We start from the raw sequence: 10,165 nt of genomic DNA on the forward strand, positions 1-10,165 counted from the left end.
AGGGCATGTACCTTGGTTGTGGGCATGTGCCCAGTGGGGGTGTGCAGGAGGCAGCTGATTGATGTTTCTTTCTCATCAATGTTTCTGGCTCTCTATCCCTCTCCCTTCCTCTCTGTAAAAAATCAATAAAATATATATTTTTTTAAAAAAAGATAGTGGCTTCTATATTCTGATTCCACATTATGTTGAATAAGGAGAGGACACTGGAGGAGAGAGGGGGTGATCCTTTGGCATTTTGGCGAGAAATGTTACTTCCCATTTGTGGATCCTAATAAAAATACATGCCCATTTAAATATATGCATTAGGCCCTTGATATTTCTGGAGAAAGGAGTAGTTCAGGTATTCAACTGTTTATCAACTTCACACTCAAAGTTCCATTGACTATGTTGGCACACAATGAATACTATCATTCACTCAGACTTGATAGAGGTTTAAAGTTCCTTTCAAATTAACAGTGATTTTATCACTACTGTCAGAGAAAAGAATGTGACAAACAAGGTTGCCTTCCAACTTGGATATAAGCTAAGCAAACAGCATGCATGCAATCATTAGAAATAACTTAGGATGACAAATCTTTTACATTTACAATTGTGAATAGTTAAATGATGTCAGCATATTCATAAATATTAGCTTTAAACTTTAGAATACACATGGAATAATAATTACAAGCATTCAGACACATGCTCACTCTAATAAAACATTTAATGGAGGTGGCATCTATTTTCCAGGTTTAGCTCAGATAGAAATGAAGTCAGAACATATTATGTAACATAGCATGATTTCATATTTTATAGTCAGTGCTCACGTGAATTTAATATTTCACACAGAAAAAAGTAGGCATAGAGAAAGGAAATAAAGAAATCAGGCTGATCATTATAGCAAGATTATGAAATACACATGTGAAACCTCAGGCCAACTGCTCTCTAATAACTACATTATTTTAAGTATTTCTATTGGATTCTAAAACATATCAATAAAATAAGTTGCTATTACCAAATATGGATTAGGAAATAATTCCTAAATCTTTTTGTCTTCTGGGTTAGAAATTGTTAGGAAAACTGATTAGAGTGACTGCTTTTGAAATTCTTAAAAAGAATTAATTAACTAGAAGCAAACACTCTATTTTATGTCTCAAAAAGGGTGTTTTTATAATAACAATTTGTGTTACATAAGACCCTGGATTTTAGTCACAGTTTTACTTAACCATGATTCACTAAAATCAGGTAACTTCTCCCCCCAGCCTCCACCCCTGATTGTCACGTAACTATTCCTTCAGAGCTGCTTAGCTTTGAAAAATATGTTTCCTAACACAGTTTGTTTCATAAAAGTCTACCTGGATAATCCAGTGTCTGAGAAATGTCCTATGACCGCTTTTTGACCCACTGACACAGCTGTAGGTTTTACCATTTTCCTTACTACAATGGCCTAGATAGCATTTCAAACACATAGAGTCATGACCTTTATTGTTTGCCAGATGGGCTGTGAAATGTATGCTAATGTTCATAATAGGATTATACAAGGTTGTTTATTGTCTGAAAAATAATATGAGCATTAGCCTCTATGTTTTTTCCTCCAATGGGTTTTCCCTTTAACAGGTATTAGGAAGTCTAATTTTGATTAAGTAAATATCGGTTTTCAGCTTTACAAATGATGGCTCATTTAGGCACATACTTTAATGGTATTAAGGGTGGAAAACAAGAAGAATTAGCCAGGTAAACTAAAGTACAAAGAACATATTTAATATAGAACCATGCATGGCAACTTGCAGCACATACATAATTGAATACAGTGACTCAACTTAATTCAAATATGGGACAAAGGACTATGTATGCTATGAAAGTAACACTTAAAAATACAGAATACAGGGTGGAACTCCAGTGTCACTATCCTTCAAAACCTTTTGCCTTTTGCTTTGTATGTACCCATTCAGAGGTGATCCTATCTCTTTTCTTAGTCTGGGTCCTCACCAAAAACAGCTGCTCTGTTTAGGATTTCAATTCAAGTAGTTTGTTTGGGAGGGGATCACAGGTTTCACAGTGAAGAAGTGGTGATGTGAATAGGTAAGAAAGAATGCCAATAAAAGTTTGCTATGCAGTGGGACACAGCAGTGAGCAACGGAGGATCATGTGGAATACACCTCCAATGGTGAGCAAGGAAAGTCAGATATTTCTCCTCAACAAATTTCCCTCATTGTTTAAGGGCCACTACGGGGGCCCTACCTCCCCATGTACAAGCCAAACATACCCAAGCTGTCAGAGAAAGAGAGAGAGGGAGAGAGAGATCAGTTAGATCATGTAAAATCACAGATGAAGGCAAATAGTTTACAATTAATGACCCTCAAAGTTGTCACCACAAAATAGCAGCAATGTTATAAATGTGAGCATAGTTGACAGGTGGATTTTTTAGGCACACATATCAGTGTAGCATAATTCAAATCTTCGGCCCAACTAGTGTACTCTTATGATTTCACAGTAATCACCACCAGGTGTTTATAAGGAGCCGTGCATGATGCCCTGCCCTCACCGTGATACCTGCCTTTATTGTTCTAGAGCTATTGAGTGTGGAGCTACCACCAAAATAACACAAGCTTCGTGAGATCCAGCCAGACTTCCTCTTCCAAAAAGTTATTAGTGTTTCACATGTTGCCATTCCCCCGTCCTGGCTGAATCCCACACAGACGTGGAACTGTTGGCTCTCCCATAGATATCCAATGTTCAGCAAGAGGAGTAAGGCAGAAATTATAGGTGATCTCTCAAATGATCCAGAGAGCAACTGAGGGTCTTTAAAATATGTCTTCAATGAAAGAAGAAAAAAACAGATAATTAAGAATATGCCTTATTAAAAATTGGCAATGATATTGTTCACAATACTGATATTTTATTTTATAAAGGACCCATGATGGTATTTATTCAAGAACATTTAATTTCTTTTCTTCTTTTTTTAAAAAATATATTTTATTGATTTTTCACAGAGAGGAAGGGAGAGAGATAGAGAGTTAGAAACATCGATGAGAGAGAAACATCGATCAGCTGCCTCCTGCACATCTCCTACTGGGGATATCCCCGCAACCCAGGTACATGCCCTTGACCTAACCAACATGATTAGATGGAAGGACTCGACTAGCAGGATCTTAACATCATGGTGTCAGCAGAGGAAATGTATAAAAAGGCAAAAGATAAGGTGTTTTCCAGAAAAAAAATATAATCATTATGAGGGTTAATGTTGTATTGTACCCCTCGAATCACACAAGGACACCTCAAGAAGTCGAATTAAGGAGCCACATTTATTTCAAAGCCGGGACTATGAGGGGGCAATTTGCTCTCCAAATCGCGTAGTGCCTTCTTGGCCAAAACATCAGACTTATATAGGCAAATATCACAAAGGTATTGATTACATCTCAAGGTTTGGAATGAGGAACCTGGTTTGCAAAAAGCAGTTTGTTACAGAAGCTTAGATTGAGCAAGTTAGTTACAAAGATTAATTATAGTTTCGGGTCTTGGGACCACTGAGTCAACGGAAACACATTATCTGGAGCCACTGAGGCAATTTAGAGTAATTGTTCTGTCATGGTCTCCAGGTGCAGAGGAATGTGTTTTGAGAGACCAGTAAGATCACTATTGATGAGGGTATTCAAACCACAATCAATGGAGTATTCAATCAAATGGGATAACTTATATAAGTTCAGAAAATCAAAATAACTTTTCTATCATTTTAGCAAGCAAATAATTACAGAAGCCGAGTCAGCAGGGTTAAAATATTAAACAGCAATTTTTACCCAAGCATGGTTGCTACCATGCTTCATTAGTAATTTTCCTATTAAGTTATACTGGTGCAAGATGAAGTTCTAGAACAGCACTTGTTGAACAGAAATACAAAGTAAACCACAAATGTGAAATATATATGTAATTTAAATTTTTCTATTAGTCACATTTTATTTAAAAAGAATAAAAAGACTATATCAAACTAAAAGCTTCTGTATAGTAGGCAATGTACAGAATGGGAGAAAACATTTGCAAATTATATATCTAATGAGATTAATATTTTAAAATACCCATATGTATGTATATGCATAAATACAGGGTTAGCAAAAGTAGGTTTACTGTTGTTCATATGGAAAATAATAAAATAAATAATACAAGGATAAAACCATGTTTTGCATACTCAAAACTGTAAACCTACTTTGCCCCACCCCATATATATCCAAATTATATAAAGAATTCATACAACTCACTAGCAAAACAACAAACAATCCAATTAAAAAATGAGCAGAGGAACTGAAAAGACAGTTTTCCAAAGACACACAGATGACCAACAGGTACATGAAAAGATGCTCAGTATCACTAATCATCACAAAATGCAAATCAAAACCACAATGAGCTATCACCTCACACCTATTAGAATGGCTATTATCAAAAAGACCAGCAATCACAAGTGTTGGTGAGGATGTGGAGAAAGGGAATTCCTTGTGCACTGTTGGTGGAAATGAAAATTTGTAAAGACACCTACAAAACAGTATGGAGGCTCCTCAAAAATTAAAGCAAGAACTACCATATGATCCAACAATTCCACTTCTGGATATTAATCTGAAGAAAATTAAAACACTAACTCAAAAATTATATGCACTCCCGACATTCATTGCAGTATTACGTACAATAGCCAAGACATGGAAGCAACCTAAATGTCTATCAATAGATAAATGACACACATACACATACACAATGGATTATTCAACCATAAAAAAAAAAATAAGAAAACCTTGCCATTTGCAGCAACATGGGTGACCCTTAAGGGCATTATGCTAAGTGAAATAAGTTGGACAGAAAAAGGCAAATACCATATGACCCCACTTACATAAGAAATCTAAAAAACAAAGCAAAACAACAACAAACTTAAAGCTACTGAGAATGAATTGGTGTCTGCCAGAGGTGGGGGAGGGGGTGAAAATGGATGAAGGTGGTCAAAAGGTATAAGCTTCTAGTTTAAAAATAAGTCCTGTGAATGTAATATACAGCATGGTGATTAATAGTTTATAATACTGTATTGTACATTTGAAAATTGTTTTTAACATGTAGATCTTAAAAGTTATCATCATAAGAAGAAAAATTGTAACTGTGTGATGATGGATGTGAACTAGACTTATTGTGGAGATCATTTTGCAATATATACAAATATTGAATCATTATGTTACACATCTGAAACCAACATAGTATCATATGTCAATTATATCTCAAAGAAGTAAAAGACACAGGTAAAATTAATTTTAATGATATATGTCCTTTAACATGTCCCAAACAAAACATGTAATCAATGTAAAATTACTGGGATATTTTAGTCTTATTTTCACACTCTTTGAAATCCAGTATATATTTACCTACAGTACATCATAATTCAGATTAGCTAACATTTCAAGTGGAGAGTAACTTTTCATATTGCATAGGGCATTCTAGAAGTCATAGGATATTGCACAGAGCTCGAAAATAAGCATGCTTTTCCCCCTATAGTCAGTGCGTCTCTAATCTGCATATTTCACTAAATACTCAAATGTTTAGTGGAACACAGACTCAGAAATCTCTAGTTACCCTACTTGTTACCATCATTCTCTTTCCCTTAATTGTGTTGCTGAATATTTTATCAAATTATTTTACATAAACCCTTGAATACATAGCATCTTAGTAAACATTTTAGGGATAGATTATTATCCCCATATTAAACATTAGGAAACGGGTTCAGAGAAATTTAGCAACCAGCTCATGGTCTCAGAGCTAGGAACAGGCATAAAGGCCAACACCTTAGTCTGTTTCTCAGCTGAACTCTCCTGTGCACAACCCCAAATAGTATGGGAGTGAAAAGAGTAATGGCTTGTAGTTGAGGTGAAAAGTGGGACCTTAAGTGACTCAGAAAGGCCTGAAAATAAAGGGGCGAAGTGATAAGCCGTTCAGAGCTCTTTCCTCCAAAGGGAAAAGAATGAAAGCACTGGGAAAGATTTGCAATTCTATTTGGGCCTTAGATCTCAGAATAAGATATAAGGCCAGCACCTTACACTGGTGAAGAATGGAACTATTATTTATAAATCATTTACCCCAATTCATTTCCATTCACAAAGTCACATTTCATGTTAATTCCTAGGAACTTCAACCAAGTCTCCAGTCATTTACAGTGTTGGAACCCAGAGCATCTCTTGAATCAGCCTAGTGTTTCCAGATATTTCAGGCCATCTGAAGCAATGAAGCATAGTAACATTCATCTCGGGTAAAAACTGCTGTTTGAATTTCAACCCTGCAGTTCTGGCTTCTGTACACCTGCTTGCTTAAACAATAGGCTGGTTACCTCAGTTTCCAGATTGAGACCTGGAAACTCACATAAATCACCCCATTATGTTGCCAGCCCACATCACAAAGGCTATTCTTCTGTGTCTGAGGACCAGAGCCACAAAATTGCTTTCCTTAACTCAGTGGCTCTTAGAATACTTTCCAGTGACTCAGTGGCTCCAGAAACTGAAACTATAGATAACCTTTAAAGATTATTAACTTTGCTCAATTATGCTTCTGTAAAACTGCTTTCGCAAGATACTTCCACATTCCAATGTCTAGTAGGATGTGGTTTTTGCCTTTATAAGATGGCTACTGCTCTCACTCAGGCACTATGAGATTTGGAGAACATTTTCCCCCTCGTAATCCGGCCTTGAAATAAAAGTGGCTCCTTAATTCGACTTCTTGAGGCGTCCTTGTGTGATTTGAGAGGTACATTACAACACATCAACCCCATGGAATTTTTCTCATCCTTTACCAACCTGGAATTCTGAGGCAAACTATTGCAGGGAGTAACTTGGTCACAGTTTTTAAACCATGAAAAAATACAAGCAATGGGTTGACTTCCTTGTAAAGATAGAGATAATAACCAAATGCCCTGCTAAACCAATCATACCCCATGGCCTACTGGTTTCAGTCACTCCTGGACTTACTCTGCTGATTTGCTATTTAATCAATTCTCCATAATACTAGCACTTTAGATATTTATTGGCATAATACTGGATTGCTACTTATCAGAAATTCCACTAGGAGAAAATGATATTGTAAAAGGGCAGGCAAATGGACACAGTAAGGACTTGGTCCTTTATATTAGCAGTTCTCGACCTTGATTTCACACTGGACTCACCCGAGGAACTTTAAAAAAAAAACGCCAGGCCTCCCAGAAGAGATTCTGATTTAATTGGTCCAGGATGTGCTGTGGGTACCAGGAATTTTAAAGCTCCCCCAATGATTCTAATGTACAGCTAGAACTGAGAATAACTGCTCTATATTCTCTAAACATTACCCCTTAGTTATGTTAGCAGTGTAAGCATAAGCAAAGTAAATGGACCATATTTCCAAAGATTCACATAAAAATGCCTTTAGAGAATAAATAGGCAATGCTACGCCCGCAGTTTTAATAGGGAGTAAATACAAACATCTAGGAAGACAATATTTTTGCTGTGGGTATTTTGTAACATAACACTTGTGATAAATTCTTCCTTAGATTAAATCCCAGGAAAAAAATGAGTTTTCTCTTCCCAGAAAATGATATATTTCATTAATCAGGTGAGATAAAAGAACCTTTTCACTTCAGATAACTGAAATACCTATACTTTTGTTCCTTGTAATTTTTTCCTTTTAAAAAAATTTGTCTTTGTCATGTGTTGTGCTCAAATTCATAAGAATTATTTTTGAAAGTGGATGGAATAAAATAAAGAATGGCAATCCATGTTTTTCTTCATTAAATAGAACCATCTAATTTTATCCCTTTTTCCCCTGATCTTTCCTGGCCAGGAAAGATCAGGGGAAAAAGGGATAAAATTAGATGGTTCTATTTAATGAAGAAAAACATGGATTGCCATTCTTTATTTTATTCCATCCACTTTCAAAAATAATTCTTATGAATTTGAGCACACACATGACAAAGACAATTTTTTTTAAAAGGAAAAAATTACAAGGAGCAAAAGTATAGGTATTTCAGTTATCTGAAGTGAAAAGGTTCTTTTATCTCACCTGATTAATGAAATATATCATTTTCTGGGAAGAGAAAACTCATTTTTTCCTGGGATTTAATCTAAGGAAGAATTTATCACAAGTGTTATGTTACAAAATACCCACAGCAAAAATATTGTCTTCCTAGATGTTTGTATTTACTCCCTATTAAAACTGCGGGCATAGCATTGCCTATTTATTCTCTAAAGGTTTGGGTTCCACACCTGTAGAAGGGAAAGGAAGGAAACTGGATTGAACGGAGGATAAATTGAGCTTCAATGAGCTCTAACGAAGGTTTCAGCATTTGGAGACCCTAAGGAACTGAAGTGGCTCTTTAGTTGGGGTGAGGGAGCTGGGTCCTTATACTCCCAGTCATTGGATGCAGGCTGCCCCTGGAGGGGGATCTGACCCTGGGGAAGATGCCAAGGGCCGTTTTCTGAAAGATCCTGCCAGCTTGGGAATAAGGTCTCCATTCCTGAAGGACAATCTTTAGGGAACCTCACAGCATTCATTCCAGGGTTGTTCTAAGGTGCCACATCCCAGTGGTTTTCCTAAAGACGCCCCCCAAAGACTACTGACCAGGCTCAACATGACCAAGCCAGGTAAACAGAACTTAGAGCAAAACAGAGCATGTGCACAGGCTGATGATGGGCCCACATGAAACACCTGCTACCAAAGCACAGTCCAACTAGCTAACTATTTGTAATCTAGCCTCTCCCTAAATTAAACCAAAACAGTCAAATGTACAGTAAAATTAAAATATATATACACCCTATTTTTTGTCATCATCAGCTCTCAATTAGTCTTACCAATGAGCTATAAACAATCCAGTGTATGCACTGGAGGTTCAGCCTCAGGATACATGTCCCAAGCCACCCCCCTCCCACTACCATTGGTAAATAAGGAAGTAATAATATCCAATCAAATTCTCCTAGAATCTAAAATAGCAGTTTAAATATAATATGAAATTTTACTTAAATATTTATTTTTCTTATTTTCCAAGAGTCTTTTCAACATCTGGCTCTTGTTACTATTGGGAGTAAGAATTCCAACTAACAGCAGAACTTTGTAAAAAGACATTTCACTTTTGGCAAAAGCAGCCTTGGGGGTCCTGGAGGACAGTATCCCAGTGGGCATGAACCTTGTTTATTGTTAAATGAAATTGGATTATAGGCTGCACATTGCTTTTGGCTCAAAAGCACGCAGATGCCCAACTCCTACACATGAGCCCCAGCACAGGTGGGCTTCTCTAGTATTGAGTAACAGCCAGGATTTAGAGGGGTAGGGTGGGTGGGGGGTGACTGTAGCGCAGCTGAACAGCCCACTGACCAAGGAGTGTCTGACCACAAAGAGAGGTGCTAGATGGGGGTGACTTCTGGAGTCACTGCTACTATTCTTGGAATTATGGACAGGTTGATATTTTGGGAAGATAAAGTTAAATTGGATACATATGACAAAGCAAATTATAAATACAAAGATTTGTTTTTAAAATGTATAAAAAATGTATAACTTGCTGCAGTAGACACACTGATCCTCTTTCAAGGACTAGCTGTCCAGCTCCTGGGAGTGCAGGCCGCAGAAGGCCTTCAGCTTTTAGTATCTTGTGGGATTGCCTCAGCCACAGAGACTGCCCTGTCCAATGTCCAAGGCCAGAGTCCTTCCCGAAGCAGTCCACACTAGTGAATGATTAATATGGGAATATAAAGGCCTGGCCATCTTGGCCCAATTTGGTACAACTCCGAAGGGCCACTCTAGCTCCACCGTCCCTATCGGGTTTGCCAACGCTGGCATTGGGTCTGCATTGCTCTTAACTTCTCCCTTTGCTCACTCCTGCTTCCTTCCCCTCCCAATCAGTGTCTGTTTCCCGGGGAAACCAACTTGTAATAGGAGCTAAGATGATAAGCACTCAGGAAAGGATCATTTCCTTTCTGTCATTTTCCAGCCGATGTCCAGATCTTTTTAATTAAAATTTAATTACAGTTGCTATATAATATGATATTAGTTACATTAGTTTCAGGTGCACAATATAGTGACTTGACCTTTTTATATCTTACAATGGGATTGTCCCACGAATACTAGTAATCACCTGTCACCGTGCAAACATCACAATATTATTGACTATACGCCTCTTTACCTTTTCCACCACCACCCCTCCCCCGAC

This window comes from Myotis brandtii, unplaced genomic scaffold (assembly GCF_000412655.1).
Source record: "Myotis brandtii unplaced genomic scaffold, ASM41265v1 scaffold45, whole genome shotgun sequence".
Classification (NCBI taxonomy): Eukaryota; Metazoa; Chordata; class Mammalia; order Chiroptera; family Vespertilionidae; genus Myotis; species Myotis brandtii.